Genomic DNA, 21,947 nt, shown 5'->3' on the forward strand with positions numbered 1-21,947 from the left:
AAATATTATACACCCTTACAGGGGTAGGGGCAGCTAGGAAGGCTGCATCACTCTTGAGTTGCTGTGGCTTATTCAGCCTGAGTGCTGCAGTAATTCAGGCAGCAGTCTGCATTTTTCAATATATTTGAGCATTACACATAAGTCCACACAAGGAAGACATACCAAAACCCCAAACTTTCCACAGCAGGGATTTTAGAGCTAACGAGTGGAAAATGAGTGGCTTTGTTCTCAGTCATTCTTACAGTTACAGGTGACTTTGTGAATAGCATGTACTGTGCCAAACTTGAACTGAAATCCTCTTTGAATGCAAGCAGGCCTTAGGTTTAGCAGCAGCTGTGAGATGGAGACTTACTATTAATGGCAGATTCAAGTAGCGTGAACAATAACAAGGGCTCTGTTTAAGGTGGACACAGCTTGTCTGCATTAGAACTGGACCTTGAGAACCTGTGTTAATTAACACAATTTTAAGTAGTGCCAGCTGTTTCTGAGTAAACCAATTGATCAGAGCAATAAATGCTTTATTCTTGGTCTTACAAGAATATGGATTTAGGAAGAGAGTTATGATCAATAGGCGGAGTTTTAATTTTTTTATCTCAAAACCTTTTGAAAGTTGTGAAATATTGTAATGGACTGAGAGGATTAATGTAGTTTTTAATAATCTGTTATTTGGAAAGCACAAAGAAGAAATCAGTCTGGAATGTGATAATTTTATGTTCATTTCCAGGGGTTCTTGACTTAGTTCCAGACAACACAATTTCTTATGCACAATTTTTACTCCTATTCAGCAGCCTTACTGAACAAGTTTAATTGAGTACATGCATGTTTAGAAAATTAGTTTCCTGTCTTAGATATGATTTATAAATCCAGGGTTATAGTGCTTTAAAATACAAAGGTTTGTGTAGGTAGATAATAATTTAATGCACCCTTAAATGTCATCTTAGGGCCAGGCTGCTGGTTTCATTAAAGGGATCTGGCACGTGACAAAGTCCATGGGCATTCATGATGAGCTCAAGGCTGCAGCTTGCCTTGCACTGGGAGGATCTCTCACCACTGCTTCAATGGGTTGGTCATCTGTCTGAGGCTTCTGTCACTAGTCTTGACAGTGAAAACAAAGATCATATTTTGGTAGCTATATTAAAAGGTGAGGCATTAATTGTATTATTCCATACTTCTTTTCCCAGAGGCAGCAGCTGCACAGTGTGGCATAATTTAATAAAGCTGGTCATCATCTGATTCCTGGGTGTGAAAAACTTACCAGGTAGTAGTGTAAGGTTTTCTGACAAAACAAGAACTCCATAGTTCTTGTTTTGTCAGAAAGGGCACAACAGAACTGCTATATACCCACCTAGGCTCTAGCAAATGTCTGCATATTGATCTGAAGTTAAAATATTGATAAGCCACTGCTTTGACTAGGAATTGGGAGATTTTCTGGCCAGAACACATCATCTAATTTCACATTACAGTTGCATTTACTTACTCCTCCCCTTACTACGTACATCTAGCCTAAAGAAAGAAGGGCACAATGCACATCCTGTAAAAGTTGGCCACAAGAGGTGGGATACCTGTGGATTGGACATGTGACAAATGACTATGCCATTGTGTGGCAGAGGCTCCATTCAGCACATGCTGCAGGGCTGATGATTGGCTTCTGGCCCTAGTGCATAATGCAGCAAGAAGATCTCAATAGCACCTAGGAAGTGTCTTACACCTCTAGCACACTGGCTTTATTTAAGGCTGACTGATGTCTTAGGCAGGCTTCTTCATGCTTACTACACTGTTTTACATTTTCAGACTTTTTACCCCCAAGCACATAATTTTTTAATTTTAAGATAAAACAGAAAATTATTCCCCCACACCACAGCTACAGGAGTAAAGGTTCAAATTCACATACTTTTCATTCCCTTTTTCTGATGCAGCTATGCTAACACATACAAGAGGTAGAAGGTCTGTGTGGGTAATGCAGAAAACTCACATGCCATGGGTTCCCCTCCTTCCTCACATACCTCATGGACCATGCAGAAAATTTCTAGCTAATTAGCTAGGGGAACTGATAAATCATCTACTTCTTTGGAGCACAAAAATGCAACATGGCCTAGTACTAAACCTGAGGAGCTGGCTTAGCATCTAAAGCCCTGTGCTGCTCTGCCCCTCTCAGTCTGGGAAGCAGAACTCTGCATAGTGAGAGCTCCCAGGTGGGATTTTTTAACTGCTGGGGCTTAATGAACATTATGTGAAAAGACCTTTTAAAAGAGGCTGCTTAGAGTTTACTCCTGATTATAGCAAACTTAGGGTAGTCTACTTTTGTTGCTGGCTTCTTAATAGTCCACTTGTGGCTATACAGTGACTGCTCATTCCACCTCTACGCAAAGGACTAAAGTATAAGAGAGGCCTCATTGAAGGGGATTTCTGTCACTTTCTTCTAAGTTGGATGCGAATGAGCGGAAGTTCTCCCACTTCTACGGTTTTAACTGGCGTGACAGGACTGTATGTGTTAACCTCAGGTACCTGAACTGAATAACTAAATCGGTAAGCTTGGAGAAGATTTATAAGATGAGCACTAAAATATGGTGCAAAAGAAAAAAAAAAAAGCCTTAAGAAAGGTATGTTAATTGGACATGTAGATCAATATGAGTAGCTACGTTTGAAAGATCTGTGACCTACCACAGACAATGGGGCAAAGGTATATCTGAAATTCGTTTTTCAATGCTTCTTGGTTGCTGCCAAGCACAGCATACTAAGATCTTTGCGATGCCATCTACCCTGAGCAATAAAAACCCACCCTTAATTTAACAGGAGTCACCAGTCAGCTCCTGAGGCATAAACAGGCAGCTGAAGCACCGCGCGTGGGCTGGCTTTAGTGTTGGATGCCGAGCAGCGCTTGGCACAGGTGGAGGAGTTTTCATCACAGACCCAAATTAACTCCGGTGAAGTTGTTCCGCGCCTGCCAGTGCCGGAGGAACAATCTCCGTGTGGGAGAAGCGCCCAGCGCACCGCCCTCCCCTCCCGGCGCCGCTCGGCCGAACAAAGGCGGCAGCGCCGGGTCCCCTTTGTGCGGCACGGGCCGGGCAAGGGGCGAGCCCAGCGCCCGCCCTGGGCTCCCCGCCTGGCCCGGCCCGGCCCGGCTCGGCTCGGCAGCGCGTCGGGAGGAAGCGCCGGCTGCGCGGCGGGCGGGCGGCCGCCAGCGGCCCGGGCCCTCCCCGCCCCCGTCTCCTCCCCTCCGCCGCCGATCCCCCGCCCCCTCCGCCTTCTCCTCGCGGCGGCGGCGGTGCCTTTCTCGGCCCCGGCTCCTCGCGGTTCTCCGCGGCTTCGCCTCGCTCCTCTCCGGGGGCTCCCGCGCCGCGCTGGCCAGCACGGTAAGGGCGAGGCGCGGCGTCGGCTCGGGGCCGAAAGTGGCTCCATCCCGCGGCTCCCCCGCTGCCTTGGGGCGGCCCCGGGAGCGGGGGCGAGCGGGACCCCGCACTCCCAGCCCCGGCGGGTGTCTGGCGAAGGGGCTGCCGCGGGACTGGGGCGCTGCGCTGCCCCGAGGGCGGGCGGGGGGCTCGTCCCAAGCGGGGGCTGCGGCAGGAGCCGCCCAGCCCTGGCTGCCCAGCCCAGCCACGCTGCCGGGGGTCGGTGGGCGGGCGGCTCCCGGTGGAGACGGAGCCCAGCCCCGTGCGGTGGGTGCCGCGGGCGCTGCCCCACCGGCCGAGCCAGCTTTGCCCCTCGCCTCCGGGGCGGCGGCTCCGACCCCCAGCCCGCGAGCGGATTCGCGGCGGAGCGGGTAGGGCGGTTTGGCTCGTCTGAAATGCCTCGCTAAATGGCAGGGGAAAGCATTTGGCCCAGGAGAAAGCCGCTGGAAGCGATAGCTGTTGGACTCCTCCGAGTTATTTCCCCGAGTCGGTGCGTAGTGAGAACTTCCTCCCGGGATGCCCTTTCGGGGGGATGCGGGGCTGAGCACATGGCTGCCTCCCCTGGGTCTGCCCCGCGTCTGTCACAGCACCGCCTGCCAAGGGGCCTGCCGGCGCCTGCTCTCCTTTCGGAGTGCTAATCTGACCCCAAGAAAACTTTAGCTGGGCGAGGGAAGGAGGCTGCTCCAAAAGGTAATTTACTTAAACGTGTTGGGTTTTTTCCCTGCTCGTCTTCCTTCCCTCCCTCAAGCCAAGCATCTGTGAAAAGGAGGGAAAGCAATGGGGTTATCTGTGTCTAAGGGTCCAATACGTATGGCTGCTGACAGTGCAGAGAAAATGGTTAAAACTTGCAAAGGCTTGGTACTGGCAAATTAACATCTCTAGTGAATCGTAGTGTTAACTTTTTAAGCTTGAATTTTATGGTCCTTTGCTTGCTGATTGTTCCTCGTGTTTAAAGTCTCTAGATACTCAGGTATTTAAGGATGAAACATAGTCTTTATGCTTGCAATGTCAGTGTTGTTGCATTTTGTAAACACCAGGACAACTTTTATCTTCAATGTAGACCCTTTTATCACTCAGCTGTATTGAGCTGTACTAAATACTTGTACTGTTTGTAAATCTGGTGCTGATTTGTTGGGTGGCTTTCCAAAGGTCACTTCAGTTCATCCAATACAGGCATTTTTTGTAAAATGTCTGTATCGATTTAATGTGGTACAGGGTCAGACTTGGCATTTATAAATTATTTCACATTTGTACTTGTGTGCTATAAGAGCCATGCTTTATAAAGCAACTATTCCTTAGTTGTTCCTTAAAGCCTACTGGCAGCTCTTGGTGTGTGGTGTACAGGAGGTATGCAGCTTTATGGGCATCCAATGTTAAGTGTCCTACTTATTTAAAAATGTTGAGAGCTCTAAAAGGGTCAGTGTAATCCATACCACACGTGTGCTCAATTGACCTAGAATTAACAGGATAAAGCACTTTTAAGCGCTTTTGGAGTGAAAGGTAGGATGCTGTTTCCTCGTGCATGGCTAAAAATGATGTGCTTTTTCAAGGTGTCCAGTGCCATGCTCCCCAGTTTGGAGGGTTGCAGAACACCTGGAAAGGCTTGGGAGAGTGGTCGTGAGAGCAGAAGGCACCAGCAGCCTGGAGGTGCTCCACAGGGAGATGAACATGGTGATGTTGGTGGCCAAGGGAGGTGGATGCCGAGACCACCATCAATCCTCCATGGGTGGTGGGCAGCCCTCGCTGTGCTGTGGGGCTGCTGGAGCTGACAGAGCCGTGTGCCCTCTCAGGGCCCCCATTTCATGTGGGTTGGTAACTTAGCATGTCAGTTGATATTTCATGCTGTGGTACTGAGTTTCCCCTCTGGCTTTCAGGAGGCAGCAGGCAGGTGCCTGTGCACTGCCGTGTAGATGCAGGAATGTGGTGGTAAGTGTGATTTACTGCCTCGATGGGACTGATAGCCTGTGCCAGCAAGTTCACTCAGCTGCACAGGAGGCCTGGACTGCCTTCATGCCAGTGCATCTGTGTTAAGCAAATTGTATCACACTCTAAAGTTAAGAGGGAAACCATGTTTTCCAGGTTCTTGTGGAGATCATTCACTGTCACTTTGCTAGAGAGGCTCTTTCTGTGTTGTGTTGTAGCAGTTGGCCACCTGCACCCTCCTTGTCTGCTCCTCTTAGGCTTGTGGTGACCATGCTGAAGATCCAGTTGTTGCTGCACTTAATAATATCGGTGCAGTCTTCCCCTGGATAGGAGATGGTTTTCTTTCAAAGTTCACGCTTCTGTTTCCAAATCTGGAGGTCTAAGATTTACTGAGGCAAAACTGAGTCAATTTGTAGGACACAACTTTGCAAATACGTTTTGATTGCTCAGAGCTACAGAGCTCATTTTGGATAGTGTGCTAGTGTGTAAAGGGAAGGTGTTTCTCAAATGTGCTTTTGTAAGTATGTTTCCCAGGGCTGACTAGTTAAGTTAGAAGTCAGTACACTGAATTATCATAGGGTAGATTTTGGCCATTAATTGTAGTGGAATGCAGAGTAAATGAATGCTTATGTTTACAGCCTGCCCAGAACTAGAGGGTGTATCTTTGAATTCTGGAACATCTCTGGTCTCTCACTGGCTGACAGTGTGTCTTGTTTTCTGCTGCTAGATTACGGCTCCCTTCCATAAGGCCTTAAGCACATGTGTTGATCAGCCACAAGTTAATAATTTTGAATTAAACTGAAGGGTAAGTATATGTCAACTACAAAGTTTTTTTTCTTTCAAGGAAGCTTTATTTTAGTAGGGCAAGTTCTGAGAAGTTAGAAGAACTAGTTTGTGTTGTCCGCAGAGCTAAAGTCCTGTAGGAGTTGGAGGTTTAAATTTAAAAAAAAAAAAAAAAAAAGCTTGGACTGTCTTGAGTGGAAGGTACAATAGCTGCTTGGAAACTGCATTTTAAGGAGAAGGGAAAGCTTGCCAAGTTGGGCTGGGGACCTTGCTGTGAGAATAAGATACTGCAAGTTACCAGAAAACCTAAAAGGAATGAAGTAAAGGAGGGGATTGATTGTTGGAGAGGAGAAACTGCAGGGATAGCATGTGAACTGCCAAAAACTAGAGGATGAAGAAATTTAAGATGAAGAGGGGGGGAAAAAAAAGAAATAGCAGAAGAGAATTTGGCTATGATGTTGTGAGGACCAGGCTGTTTGAAAAATGCTTGATGCCTCTAAAATTAGCACTTCTTGTTTTAGTTGTTTAGTTTTAGATATGCATGAGGATTTGAATATGGGAAAAAGATAGGGTGCCAAATGGAAATGTCTGGAATAAATGTCTGCTCCCAGTCAAACTAAGTCTAAGGGTCTCTGCTTTTGTGCTCTGAAAGAGCTGGGGCAGGGCACTGGAGCTAGGTTAAAAAATAGAATTGGGTGTTATCAGTTAGGCTGTCTTGTGATAGCAAGATAGCAAAAGATGTATAGTTCCATTTCTTTTAAAAGGAGAAGAGAAGGATATCTTCACACCTTTTACACTGGTCACAATAGAATTTAAGGATTTAGAATAAATTTGGAATGGAAATAATAATTAAGTATACAAAGCTAAGTGGAAAACAGGATAAAGAGCATCATGTATTTGCCACAATTAGGTCATTGGAGACTAAAGTCATATTATTCCTGGCTAAATACTGAATGTCCTAGACAATAGGAGCAGAATGCTTCAGTTCCATGTATATACACCAAAAATAACTACATTGGAAGTGTGAGGCTTAGCTAAAGGTGTCTCCTGAAGGGGAAATTATGAGTTTGCCTGCCTGAATAAAGGAATTATTCATGCCCTGCACCAGTATTAGTGGTGAGCTGGTCTCTTTACTACACCATACTGGCTGAAATAACTGTATGAGAAGGACAATTGCTGATGAAGCAAAGTTGGGAAACGTAGTCAGCACTGAGGTGGTTTGGATTATTGCACAGGAAGAATTGAATGTCTGTGATGACTGAAACAATAGGAATGTCAGGAAGTTGAATAGCTCTGAAAGCCAAGTTATCTACTGAGTGATTATTAACAGCACATCTGCTATCAGCTGGCAAGTCATCCCTTAAAACAGGTTTGGAGGAAAAGGCCTGACGGCCATAGTCAAACAGGGATGACTCTTGTTTGATGCTAACCATGAAATGGGAGTGAATGTGATGCTTTATAAGAGCTCTTCAGTGAAGATAGACAAGTTATTAGGCAAGGCTTTAGGGTGACTTTGTGTCAAATACTGTACATAGTTCTGGGAACTTAGGTAGAGAAAATATTAAGTCCTAGTGGAATATGTAGATGGACATACAAGCTACAAATATCATGTAATGTGAACAGTCTGGAGTTAGATGAGAGACCAAAACTTAAATGACTCTGGCTTTTGTTTCTTAGTAATGGCAGAGATGGGAGATAGCAGCTGCTTAGAATCTCCCTGGGGCAAATTCTTGGAGGAGAGGAAGGGTCATAAGCTGAAGATTCATCTGTGATTTTGGGTTAAAAACTTGATGTACAGAAGGGTAATTTGATGGATGAGTACAGGAATAATGCACGTGGGGAATTTGAAAAGAGTTTCCTTACTGTCAGATTTTGGATGCCTTCTTAGCTGTATGTATCCTGAGTCCCAGTTAAGTATCAAAGTTTGCAGGAATGGAGCAGTTCAGGTAACTGAAACTGCTATATTTTATGCTTTGGTGTTCACAGTTAATCAACAGAAATAGAAGTCACTTCAGTAAAGGAGGTGTGATGAGAAGAAGCACTTATTTTTGGGGAGCATGTGTTGTCTAGTCACATGATGGTGGATGGAATTTATAGCAAGTAAAAACACTTATCTATGACATTAGTAGCTGTTTTGTTCTCTTTTTAGTGCATAATGGAGTGGAATGAAGCTTAACTCATAAAATATTTAAGATAACCTCAAATTAATATGTGTGGGACAGAAAATGCACAAATGGACATGCAGGCTGGAGGTCAGGTTGGCTGACTTGCACCCATAAATAAATAAAAGGGTTCTCCTGTCGAATGAGTGCCTGTGTTTATCCTCTGCCTGATTTCATACTCTCTGGTCTTACGAGTGTTTCATGGCACCGGCTGCATCCTCTTGTTAGGGACTGTGCTCCGGGGAGAGGCTTGGGCAGAGCCTTGTGGGGCAGATGGAGTGCAGAGCTGTTGAAAACCCATGGTGGGGGCTCTCCGCTGGGAGGATGTGTGCTTGTCTGTGGCTTGGTTTTGTACTACCTGACCCAGGTGTTGGTGCTGAGCTATGCAAAGGCCAATGCAACCTAGCCACTGGGAAGAAATTGGGGTATGAGGTGTGCCAGTTGGGACACGCTTCCTCTAGTGACAGTGTTGGAGCCTTGACTGGTTCACAGTGAAGAGACGTGTGCCCCATTGGAAGTGTAGAGATGGCACGTGTAGTTTGAAGGCTGTGTTGGCTTTGTTTGAGCTTTGCCATAGCTTCAGTCTCTCTTGGTTTATAAACTGTCCTGTGGCTGGTCTGTGTATGCCCAGTGAAACTTCTGGAAGCTTTGAGATGCCTTCAAAAAGAAAAAAGAATATGTCACCTATGTGAATGTATTCTGAGAAGAACCATTGAAAAATAAGGTGCTTTGAGTGTGTTTGTACATCAAAGCAAGATGAATGTCTTGATACTGCTTTATAACTATTAGCTTTGAATTTATAAGACAGGTGTCTTTCTTCCTGAGAAATAATCCAGTTGCAAACTCCCTTCCAATGTAGTTTATTAAAAATCTGAACTACTGAATTTTAAGTGTTTGCTCTAAATGCCTGTGTATTTTTTGCTTTAAAGAGGAGCTATGTAATGAACTCAATGTGTCAGCATGCCCCGTAGGAAGTAATTGTGAAAAGATTGTGTTGAGCCACCAGAAGAATAATTAAACAATCCCAGGGAAAATTGAATGTATTGTCCTGGTAGCTTTTAGCATGCGTTATTAGGCTGTCTGCTTACTATTATTTTTCATTTACTGCTATTGCCCTATTATACAAGTGTTGGGTGTATAGCTTAAAAAGATGAGACTAGGGCTGTGGTGGGCATTATAACATCTTTCACTTGACAGCCTTCAAGTCCCAAATATTAATGGATGTGGTGGAAAAGTTATTTCATGTTTACAAGGGAGTGTTCAACCTAAATTCAAACAGTCTTTAGCAAATCAAAGAGCAAAGCACTTGTCTCTTGATGCTTTGCTGCTTTAAAAACAAAAATCACTCAAATAATTTCCTGTTACAATTTGAGGTCTTGGAAAAGTCTGCATTAAGAAATGGGAGGAAATGTTTTAAGACTGTACAGGACAGGGAAGAGAATAATTGAGTCGAGTATTGTCTGAATTGTCTTAATCTAGTGCCTCTCCACAGTACTAGACAAGTCTGTTTTAAGTAACTACCCAAATTCATGAGTGGACCCAGACCTTTGGATTTGTAATGGCCTTTGTATGGTGTCTCACTCTATTTGACAAGTTAATCTGTGCATGGTACTACTTGGGAGGTCAGGCAACCACAAGGAAGCTGTTTCTCATGTATGCATGTGCATATATAGATAAATGATTCTCCTCCATCCTAATTTAAACTGCATATAAGTCATGCTTGGGTAGAACACTTTTGAGATGATGGTGATGATGATAATATGAATTTTATTTGTACTTTATTTCATGTATATAAAACTTAATGTTGCTGTGATATGTCTGTCAATCTCTTATTTGTTATCCTGTCTAACTCCAGTGGGTTTGGACCATTTTTAAAATCTTACTTAAGAGCCTTTTGTCACTTTTGTCACATGCAGCCACATACTTCAAGATTATATTTTGAAAATTGCATATTTGTTACTAACATTAGTAAATTGCTCATGTAAGTACAATAAGTAACATGACACATTCCATGTGCATGTTGTATTTAATTGCATTTAATATTTAGATTTGTATTATCTGTGTTGTTTCGCCTTTCTGAGCTGCAGTACTGCTGAACTTTGTTACTGTTGGGTTGTCCCAGTGTGTTAGTTTGGTTGTTCAATTAATTGCAGTGAGTGTCAATCCTGAATGAATTTAAATGGTAGGCAGTGATGGTTTGCTTTTGCTCCATTTGGATAGATGTTATTTTGTCACTGAAGATCACTTGTGATAGTCTCTCTACATAGTAAAACTTGATACAAGATGTAGGGACTTACTGATAAATAAACCAGTTAATTTTATTAATTAATATCTGCTAATTAGAAACTGGAATGGCAGTTCCATAGTGTGTGATTTTTGCAGTATGTTTGTACAAATGCTTGGGGATCATTGCAGATGGGAAGGCCTGCTTATTCAGATTTCCTGCAAGGCCTCCATACATGTTTTACTGAAGGATTTCATGTGTTCTAGTTAATTTTCTCTTTATTTATTGCTGCTGTGCTGTCTTGCACTGTTTTCTGTGCAAGTTTGGGGTTTACTCCTGTTGTAATATTGGGTCCTATTCCCTGCAAATGAAATGATGCTTGTAAGGCTGAGCTTCAGAACTTCTAGCTGAAGTGAATCCCCCAAATCTTTGGGTATTTAAAACTACAGATTTCAGGTCTTTCCCCCTTGTGCTCCTTTCTTTCTGTTTGATAGACTGTGAGGAAAAAGACACTGACTCTAATGAAACACACCATATAGGAGTGCACAATGTTCTCTTTATGTGAAGAGAAATGTTGCTTTCCTCTGATCTTTGCTGTAGTCATTTGAGGTGTTCACTTGTGACTAAAATAAATTTATTTATTTAAAAAATAAATCTTGGGTTTTTTCTGCGGGCCTGTTTCTTATAGCAAGTTTGTGCTATCACACAAATTTCTTTTAGGACTGAGAACTTTTTTTTTTCCTCTGTTTAATTGAAAGATGATCAGTATCATTTCTCTCTTCCTTTCCTCTCAATCTCCCCTTAAACCAAAACAAACCCTTCAGTCCTTAAACAAAAGTGTCTTTGTTTTTACATTTGTTTTATGAAATTGCTTGAATCCTTTGGGAAAAGCTTTCCTCTCACAGGAAGAGAGGGAAAAAAACCCCCCACCCTTCTAAAGCCAAAAACAGCAGGCCTGCTACCAGACATTACTTTGTTTTGCTATCTGAATAGTAGCAGATTGCATTAGAAAAGCAGTTTCTCATCTTAGTGAATGAAAAGTACAATTGCAGAAATGCACACAAATAGACAAATGGTTTTCACTCGGCAAATGTAAAATTGGTAGTATTCAGGGCAATAATTTTCTGCACACCCTTCTGGAAGCTTCTTCACATTGGGAAGTGGAATTTTAAATGGGTACTTTGTAGTTCTAAGAGGTGGGACCATCAAATGCTCTTTGGCCTTTCTGATTTTATTTTTTGATACTGTTTATTCCTGAAAGTCTTGGTTGTGCACCTTCGTGCTGTTCTGATGCTGTGGCCCCAGCTGTGAAGCCATCCATCCTGGCAGACTAGGCAGTTGTGTGAAACACCATCTCCTGATCTAGGAACATGGAAACTGGCAGCAAACATGAGTTAAATGAGATTGGACCAGGAAGACAAAGAATTTTACGTGAAATTTCACCCTGCTAGTTTGTCTACATGGGCTTTATCCAGAATACATACTAAAGAACAGATGCTGATGAGCTAGAACAAGATTATTGCAGCAGACTTTCTCCCAGCTGTAATAAAAAGGCAAAATTGAGTCAGTGGTCTACTATTCTTGATCACCTGTATTATTATGCAGGCTGGAGGAATCAAGGATGAAGAAAAATTTTCTGTGTAAATGCTGAAGGTGAATAAAAAATAAGGAGGCTTCCCTTAACACCAGGAGGTAAGGGCTTATCTGCTGAAGAGTGAGAAATCAGACTCTGGGCAAAAAGAATTGGTACAGGACTGTCCTAGAGGACCCCTTTGTAAGCATTATATGAAGAATTAGGAGTATGGTGGCCTCCCTGGGTTCCACTGGCACCTCACATCTTAAGCAGCTCTTGAATTTTGCTTGACATTCCCTCTGTTGGTGTCCTGCATTGCTACTGTCCCCTTTCTGTCCCTAAAGCCCATGCTGTGTCAACTTTATAGCTCCTGCTGGGCTTCCATGTGTGTGCAGCTGTGAAACAGCTGTGTCCTTATGACTGGCTTAGCCATAGTGTCCTGGTGAAACCTCCATGTCATTTCCTGGGCTTACTTTTTATATCCTAACCTTGCAGGAACACCTGCTTGTGCTTCCCGTGCCTGGGAAGAGAACTGTGTGCTCTGCAGTACCTTCTGGAGTAGCATCCATACTTCTCATAAACAGGCATGTGCAGAGATGATTATAGGGATGTTCATCTTTTATCTGAAACATTTTAAAGTGCTCGTCATGAAGACTAGACCAGAGAATTATAGGCTTTGGAGAGATAGAAGCTGAATTAACTTGTGCTTTGCTGGCTAAGCTGCATTAATGTTTTCATTACTTGCCCTAAAATGCAGTAGACAAAAGCTGTAGGGAGAGGCCCTGTCCCCCATCTATGCTGAATTTAATAAAATATAGGATTTCTCCTTCTAAACTTTCATTATCCAAGAACCTCTATGAACATTTCAAATTAAGCTGTTTAGATTGTTGCAATCAACTAATTTGATTTCCATATTACTTCTGGGTGACTGTTGCTGAAAAGATATTTTTACAAGGTGCCTTGCCCCAGTATTAAATCAGATCCTCACACTCCACCTCCTACGTATATATTACTAGACTGTGTGGGCTGTGCTACTGAGCCAGAGAGCAGAGAGGAGTATTTGCCTCCTGTTGTGGTCAAGGCTAATCAAAGGCTACTGGACAGGAAGGCTTGCTTTCCTGATGAGTAGCAGGATGGTACTGTATATTTTGCTTAGAGGGGATCAGCATAGATGCTGAGTAGAGAACCTGCCCACACGACAGACCCATGCTCATTCTTGCAGTACCCTTGGTTCCAGTTTGCTGTGTGCCCAGAACACTTTCCCTGAAGATGCTGTTCCCTGTAGGTGCTGCAGCTGGGCTGGGACAGCAAGGTGCAGACTAGAAGGACAGAGACTGCTATGCAAAAAGCCCTTGCAGTGGACATGTTTAGTGTTGCACCTCTGCAGGCCAGAGGCTGTCACATGTTGCTGCAGGTTCAAGGCTGAAGGAGTTGCTGGTTGAGCTGGACATGAAGGAAGGAGGCAGCTTGTATTCTGGTGGTTGGGATACAGACACTGTCTAATGTGAAGTTGCCTGCTGTGAGGTTCCAGTCTTTCTCCTACGTCTTTCCCATGTCTTGAACTTTTACTAATTTAAAGCTGAACTTCTAATGAGAAGCAAAACAAAACCTGTTCCTTAATCAGTGTGATTTGCTTTCATGTAATACTTCATTCAGCTTAGTGCAAATTGTGAAAGCCATGTTTTTATATTTGAAAATTATGTCAGCTGTACTTGACGTTGAACCAGGCAGAGGAGTGCTGACAATCCCCATGAAGTCTGGCTTCAATGAAGTGTAATTTAGTACCATAACATACTGAGCTGAAAGAAGCAATAAAATAGTCCTCCATGTAGTCCTTTTTGCATTATAGTTCTGGAGTTGCAACTGTGGATTTCCCATAGTTTCCTTAATACCTTTCTCTTCTTAATAGGCAATATATAGAATACCAAACTCCTAAATTCACTTTTAGTGTTATTAGAATAACTGATATGTTTGGGTGGGATATTGATTGCACTGTGCTAGAGATGACTGCTGGGGATATTTCTCCTCAGAGACACCTTTAGCTCGCAGGCAGTTGCAGCCAGGCACTCGGAATGAGTCCATGCAAAGCAGAAACTCAGTTTACCTCTAGTGGAAAAGGTTCAGGTGATGGTGAAGAGAAAGAGAGCGGGTTCTGCTGGAGAGTTAAATCCAGAGTTTATTCCAAGGTGACACAGTTCTGAATCTCAGTACAGCTCCGACAGACCCGGACCACATGGCTATGATGCCTTTTAAGCTCACCGAGAGGTGGGAGGGAGAGGATAGGTGAGCCACCAACCAGGTGGGAGGGGGAGGGTCTCAGGGGACAATGACACCTGGACAGGCCAATGACTCCAGGTCTGAAAAGCATCTTTTGAACTTCTGCCAATTACATGATGCCCTTGCTGGAATGTGGAACTGGACAGACAGCAATTAGGAAGGGGGGGGGGGGGGGGGGGGGGGGCAAGGAGGAAGCGGAGCTTCACACCACAACAGGTGGAGATAATGGCTTCTTGTTCTTCTGTTGTTCTTCTGTACAGCAGTCACATGGGCATGAATTCTTTCTTTCTTTCTTTCTCTGAAGTTGTTTTGCAGAGTTATGCAGAAATGCAGAGATTTTTCCTAGGCTAAGATTTTTCTTAAGTCAATGTCAGAACTCACTTTCTCATAACTGCAAAGATTGTGGTCTCTGACAACAAGGTAAACAGAACCGAGGTGAGGTATATCTTGTTCACCAAGTTGAACAGCTCTTACAATATTTTTCCATGATCAACTATATCATTGACATGGCAATTAATAAAAGTGCAAATGAGAATGTGAGAAACTCTGGTCACTGCCCTATAAGCTTCACTGGCACCTACAGTGAGTGTTCTCCAAGGGTAAAGAAGAGGCAAAGCTTGGATATGGAGGAGGGAATTACAGTGCTAGAGTATGGCCAAGTTAATTGTGGCCTCTGTGCTTTGTACCTCTGAAGGCTTCTGACAGTGAAAGGAGTGTGCCATTGGGTTGATGCCCAGTTTCTCCTTTTTTTTAATATTGTGGTATCTCTGATCACAAATTCACAGACTTTGGGAGCTTAAAGTGTAGGAGAACTTCCCTTGATGGGAAATTACACAACATACCTGCTTATGTGTTCTGAATTACATGATGGTTTTTGTTTTAACCAATTCTTTTCTGATTTGGGGAGAAAGGGGATATGTTCTCATGGAAAGAGATGTATTCCACATGGAAACCATGTACATAGTTTTCAGATGATTTAAAAGCACATTTCAAGACAGATCAGAGTTATCTTGATTTATATATTTGGTCTTCAGTCTGACTATGTACAAAATGTAAAGTGAAATAAAATTAGGATGTCTGGTTTATTATGTTGTCTACTAATAAAATACATCTAAGTGTTCACAAGGGAAAATTTTATTGGGAAAACGATTCAAATGAAGTACTGCCTTACTGTTTCTGTTGTTACTTTTCTGTTGTCTTACATTTTTTTTTAGGTGGTTTTTTTTTCCCTTCTAACAGTGTCTAGGATGTGTATTTGAGCTAACTATTAATGCTTCATTTTTGATGTCTGTCGTACTTTTACCTGTATGCTAATGTGTGTAGATGAACAGGCCAGGGTTTGGCCTATATAAGTACCTTCATTTACTCCTATGTACATTCCAGGGTGTGGATATTTAAATAAAAAGGGAAAAGATGAGCTGGTGCCTAGTACAGTAACTCTAGCTGGAGACTGATCCTTGTGATACAAGGGCAGTTATCAAAATAGCCACCATCTGATGCCATTTTTCCCCATTCCTGCTGTAAAGGCAGCTCATGGAGACACATCTGCAGCCAGGCAGAGGCCAAGGGCCTGCTTGGGCAGAGACATTCCTCAGTCTTCTTTTCCATCTTGATGGCAGGATGCATGTGCTGGGCTTGTCCTGGCAGCAGGGTGCACCTTGCAGCTGTGCTTCCCAATGATCTTGGGAAGAAGCAGCTCCTGGAAAGCACAGAGCCTCCAGAGCCTCCCTGCTGTGCCCCAAGTTCAGGCTTCCTGCAGGAGCCCAGGGGACACAGCCTGACCTGCCTCTCCCCTGGATTAGGGCATGGCTGGGCTCTGGGTTGGACCATAGGATCTACCTGGCCATCCCTCCTGAATTCCTTTGGTGTCTCTAGTTCTGGGACAGGCACTTAACAGGAGAATGACAGATGATCCCTTGGCTGCTGTGCCAGGAATTCAGCCATGCAGAGTGCTCGCAGGTCATAGTTGAGATTTTGCCTCTTAGGAAATAACAAATCCTTCACATTAAACAGGATGAGAATACACAAAAGAACGTCTCCAGGACAGCATGCGTGCATGAGATGGTGAAAAGGAGTTGATCTGGTTTCTGATGTGCACCATTCACTGTGGGATCTGTAACATTCCTCAACAGTCCAGAAATGTTATGTGGATGCCTGCAGGTGATCCTGAGACATCTTGGAGACAGAAGACTGAATCCTCCTCTCAATCCCCTGGTATTCTTTCTGTAACATGATGGTGTCCACGTGTCCACACGCAAATAATATTCTTTGTTTAAAAGTCTTAAATGATCTAATCTTCTAGATGAGCTTTCCCTTTCTGCAGCTGGTTTGGATTGAATCTGGGGAAGCAGTTCCAGTGCGTGGTCTGCATCCAAAGAAAAGTGTTGCTCCTCTGAGGACTGTTAGCTATGGTAGGAACGTAGTCCTTAGCAGGTGGGCTGGGCTCAAACTCTTGCCCTGCCCTGTGCTTTGAATGGTTGTCCATGAATTCTGAGCTACAGCGTTGCTCTTCCACATCTTCTGGAGGGTGCTGAACAGACTGGTGACAAGGCAGACTAAGGTGGGCACCCAGTAAACCTATTCTCCAGGTCCCTCTCCCAGGTTCTCTCCTGAAATATCTGAAATGCTCTTCTATCTTCCTGTCAGTCCTCTTACTTGGATTGTCTGGAAATAGTTACTTTCTTATAGAAATTCTTGCTGGTGGTATAAGATAACTTGGCAGCATCTATGAGAAAGCAGTTATATGGGGAAGAGGTTATTTTGAGATTTTTGTCTTGACTGGAAAAGTACCAAAAGCTGGGAAGTGCAAAATACATGTGTTTTTTTTTTTTTCCCCTGAAATTTCACAGCACTTTTCAAAATAAATTCTTCTGCCTTTAAGTGGGTGAGTCCTTTCTCAAAAGTAGTGATTCCCAAATGTTCATATTTGAGCCAAGAATAAAATCTCTTTTTATGCAATCTCTTCAGAGCCTGCCTTTGAGAAAGAAAGAAAGAATTTAGTCTTCTTTTAGAGACTTCATTCTCTTTATAGAACATAATGAGTTTGCTTTTCAAAAGAAAAACTGAGAATTGCAGTGTAGGGGCTCTGTAGTATCTTGGCTTGATTTTATGCAGGATAAAGCTGTTTAGTATTTAATACAGTAAACTGTTTAAAAGTATAAGTTATATAATTACCATGAACTTTTAAATAACAATTAGTATTAGTACTTGATTGTCAGTCAAGGCTGTGGCTTTGTAAGTAGGAATATGGTTGTAGATATAGTCAGAGCTTTTAAAGATTTTTTCCCCCTTCCTTTTTGTTTATCCCTATTTGCATATCTTAATTATGTCAACATGACTGTTTACAGTTTAAAACTCAAATGCTATTTTATTTCTCCAAGTATCTTTTAGTATCGGCTCAGTGACTTCCAGTTTTTAGGAGCTTGTTAACTTGCCTCTGACAGTTTCTTCATAGTCAGATACGGCAGCTGATGTCTGAGAGCTTTAAAATAATAATGAATGCCATAAAATTCTTTGTTTGCTTAGTGATGTGATCCTGTAGCTTGATTTCAAATGAACCAGCATCCATGTGGTGTATGGGAATAAGTGAGTTGTCCCTTGCTGCGTGATACCTGTTGCTGGACTGCAGCTGACTCTTCAGGCAATAGAAGAGCCTAGTGGTAGAGTGTGAAGTGGTATGAAACCACTCCTGATTGCAATCAGCTTGTCATGTATGCTTGAGGGAAAGGGTCAGAAAGTAGCCTCCAAGCCTTTCCACTTCACAGTGTTGAATTGTGGTTTTATTATTGTCAATGTTTGGCTAATGATGGAGTAGGAGTTGAACCCAGTTTATGGGTATTGTTCACTGAATTCAGTTCTACTCCAAGAGAAACAGCACCAAAATGTAAGCAAAATATCTCTTGCTTTGTTAGTATTTAAACTTTTGTAACAAAATGGCTTAGGACTGAAAGCAGTAGCTTCAATCTCAGAGGCAAACAGATGCTTCCCAAAGCTGCCACACTGGAAAGGGTATTTGTCTCTGGCTCTCTTTTTGTTGTACTCTGATAAACTTAGAATCACAGCCTTTAGAAACCCCTCCCCATGCACTTTTTAGTAATGACCCAATCTTTCCGTGATACAAAGTGGATCTGTGGACTGGAGAATGTTCATTTAGCTCCCAGGTGCACCAGAAGAGCTCCCAGATAGAGACAGCCAGAATTCCTGAGGTGCCAAGCCCAGCTGGAGGGTTCCTCCTGCAGCACCTAATGTAGTAGTACAAAAGCGTCAGAAAAGGCTGTGTGAGGCAAAAGGAGATGATATTTAAAGATTAGCCTTGTTGTTTTACTAGTAGTTTTGCAGCACCAGACAAATGATAATTTTATTTAATTGTAAGGGGAATTCCATTGTGTTTGAAGGATTCTGCTCCTCAGTTTGTTGAGACCTTTACCAAGTGGGTAGACTTCATCAGTTAATACAGGAATTTACATAAAGGTGATGCAAAGTTCACAGAGTAGTAGTGTGGTATGGCTGTCAATTTAAACTGTTTACTATGTTCACGGCGGGGGGGGTTCTTTTGGGCTTTTTTTTGGTCTTTTCTTGAGCTTTGTCCTACTGTCAAGTCAATCCCCAGGAATGATGGGTTGTGCATGTGTCACAGGTATCATTCTGGCAAAATCACTGACAAGCTGATGTGCATTGTTTTTTTTTTTTGGAGAAGGCTCCAAACAGCTCCACTTCCTAATCCAAAGAGAAACTTTTTTTAGAGAAAACTTGATCTCTTTGTAAGTACTTTTAAATCCTGCCTGTGTATTGCAGGTGCATGCCCAGACCACATGCTGCCTGGTGACTGCTCCTTCTGTGAGCAGGATTAGAATAAAGTTTCAGCCCTAATCCTGGGTTTCCTGCACTGATTCACTTTACAGCCTTATTCCTGTTTAGTTGGCTCTGTCTTAAAAAGCATGTTTTTATTTATACTTGCTGTCACAAAAAAAAAAAAAAAAAAAAGGCTCTCACTGTGATATTTTGGTTTTTATTGTTGATGAACTGTGTAAAGATTTATGCCTTCCCCCCACTCAGACACTTCACAAGGTAGTAATTAGCCATGTGCTATGCAAATTCATGCAGAAAACAAATTGGTTATGTGTTAATTAAAACTAAATGACAGCAATTTTATATTTAGGTTACTTTAAAGTGCCTAAATTATTTTGGATTTGAAGTCTTAAGTGTTTTTCAATGCATGTCTTAGTCCCCTCTTTGTTACTTTCAAACTCTATAGTAAATATATAAGGTTTCTTATGTACAGAATTATATGCTATAATTAAAAAAAAAAAAAAAAATCCAAACCAGTGTTTGTCTTCTTCAGGGCTTGACCTGACCTGCAGAATTTTTTGAAATGTGAAAAATGATTGTTCACTTTTTTAGTGGCCTTGCTTTTTGTACTTTTATTATCTTTGCAGTTTTAAATGTGGTGTGTAGAAACTGAACTGCATCTCAGATTTAATATTGGCCTGGACAAGATCTTGCAACTAAATTTGAATAGCAATATGTTTAATTGACAAGTTGATAAAAGACTGTTTTCTCATTATGCAGTCTTTTGTTTATCCTTGAAAGTTTTGCATTTAGGGAGCTATTTAAATCATCTGTCTTTATAAGTTAAATCAATAGCAAGCATACAAGATGGTTTAAGCAACAGGAAAATTAGTTTCTTGGTGTTCAAACAGATTTAAAAGAAATATTTTTGAATTGTGTAGTAATGGCATAGGATGGGTTTTTGATTAAAGAAAACATACTAGAAGCATGTGTTTGTGATGGGTTAATTTTTTTCTTTTTCAGGTTTTCATGTCTTAATTTGTTTCTTTACCAGTCTCTTGCAAAACTGGGCTTGGTGCCCTGGTGAGTCCTCTGAGGTTTGTGTGAAAATATAAAGTCAAAATTTCAGGAGTTTCAAAACCACTAAGTCAATAAGATGTTTGACGGGGAATTAGTTTATATTTGGGTGCTGCAAAAGTATAAATCCGTGGCTAAGGTGTACAGGAAAATGTGTGGAGGTAAATAAAGTTGCAGGGGGCCACTGGGGAAAATTTCAGATGTTGACAATTTCACTGATGTGTTTCTGTGGAATGATTTCCAGTGTTCCCTCATTCTCAAAAAGGTGCTTAAGTGAAAATTAAGCCTTTTGGGAGGAAGTGCTGATTAGCTCTTGTGCCCCATATGATGGAGTCAGGAGCTTGCCCCCCCTGCATGGGGAGGGAAGGGAGGATAGGGAATTCTTCCATCTCTGATCCATATATTTGTAATCTCCTGCTGTTATTTTTTCAGAGGTCTAAAAATATATTGGATTCTGCTTCAGAAAGAAGATTGAATACATGTTATTCTAGGAACAGTGTTTTAGGTAGTTTAGGGAAAAAAGCAGCTGTTGTGTAAAAATGTCTATATAAGTGTAGAGTTTTCCTTTGAGGCAAATAAATTTGTTTTCTATACAATTGAGTGCTGTTAGTTTGGGGTTTTTTTCAATTCTTAATAGAAGCTCAGCAGTAAGCCTTGACCACAGAATAAATTCTTTATCCTGTGTGATTTGTGTGCATTTGTCTTTTAAATCTGTTTAACAAAGTAGTGCAACAAATTTGGGATTAGCAACATGCTAGTTAGCTTTGCTGGAGGAAGCTGGGATGTAAAAATGGGGAAAATCATGTTTTTTGCATTAGGTATGATGAGCTGACACAAAGATTAGCTGTATTGTGCATTTCTTTTCAAATGGTTCCTGACCTCACGGGTGCAAGGAAGTTGTGATTCAGCTGTAGAGGATAAATTTGGCAAAGAAAATAAGCATGGGTTTTGTGCTGGTTTGTGTATTGGCAGAAAGATATTCTCAGCTTGTAGACTTTCCTTTTACCTCTCCCAAATTTAAAAATAAGGTTGATTTAGTGCCAAATGTCTTTTGTAACACATGCCCTTGTATTGTATTTTAGTGCTCTCTACCATTTGTAGTGTCTTTATTTTTTCTCTGAATCTCCTCTGACACGTATGGTATGGAGGGTTGTAAATGCAAGTAAACCAGGTACTGCTTGCAGAAGTTTCTGATACATTGTGAAATACACATTGTAAATTTCAGGAACATGAAATCTGTACTGTAAAATCCTACTTTTAATCTAGGCTCATTTGGTTAGGCTATGTTAAATCCACTCCTAAAAATACTCAAGCTTTTTTCTATTATTATTATTATTATTTTCATTCAAGATCAAATCTCTTTGAACTATGTAGACACGCACCTGTGCTCATTTTAATCCCTGTGTAGTTTTCATCAATTATCACAGCAGGCAAGAAGAAAATCAAATTGTAAGGTGCTTTTGAAAAGTAAATACATGCAACTTGGGGTTCAGGTTTCTGCTTTAATCAAACATTATCTGTATTCACGTTCTTAAGGCAGAGCTGGGTGAGGGAGGAGCGCAAAAAGCCTTTTTTTGTTATCACTGTGAAATATCTGAGGTGCTCTGCTGTATGATGAGTGTACTATGTTTGTGTTGTAGAGGAAGGCTGTGTTGTGTGTGTATATGCTTTTTTTTTTTTAAGCTGGAGAAAATCTGGGTCAAGAGATTTCATTCTTATTAATAACTTAAAGCTTTATTCCTCAAAAATTA

General features: G+C 42.1%; 1 protein-coding gene across 3 annotated transcripts in view; it reads left to right on the forward strand.

Annotated features, from left to right (window-relative positions):
* Positions 1 to 3,210: 3,210 nt before the first annotated feature.
* The window catches only part of FAM110B (family with sequence similarity 110 member B), a 110,875-nt gene continuing 92,138 nt past the window's right edge, over positions 3,211 to 21,947 (forward strand). For 2 of the 3 annotated variants that reach the window (XM_059860977.1, XM_059860989.1), the window contains exon 1: positions 3,211 to 3,353. The gene's annotated coding sequence lies outside the window, so the exon portion shown is untranslated. Of the gene's footprint in view, positions 3,354 to 3,797; positions 4,080 to 21,947 lie in introns of those variants that run through there. The other variant, XM_059860982.1, reaches the window with a different exon arrangement.

Source organism: Haemorhous mexicanus, chromosome 1 (genome assembly GCF_027477595.1).
Source record: "Haemorhous mexicanus isolate bHaeMex1 chromosome 1, bHaeMex1.pri, whole genome shotgun sequence".
Classification (NCBI taxonomy): Eukaryota; Metazoa; Chordata; class Aves; order Passeriformes; family Fringillidae; genus Haemorhous; species Haemorhous mexicanus.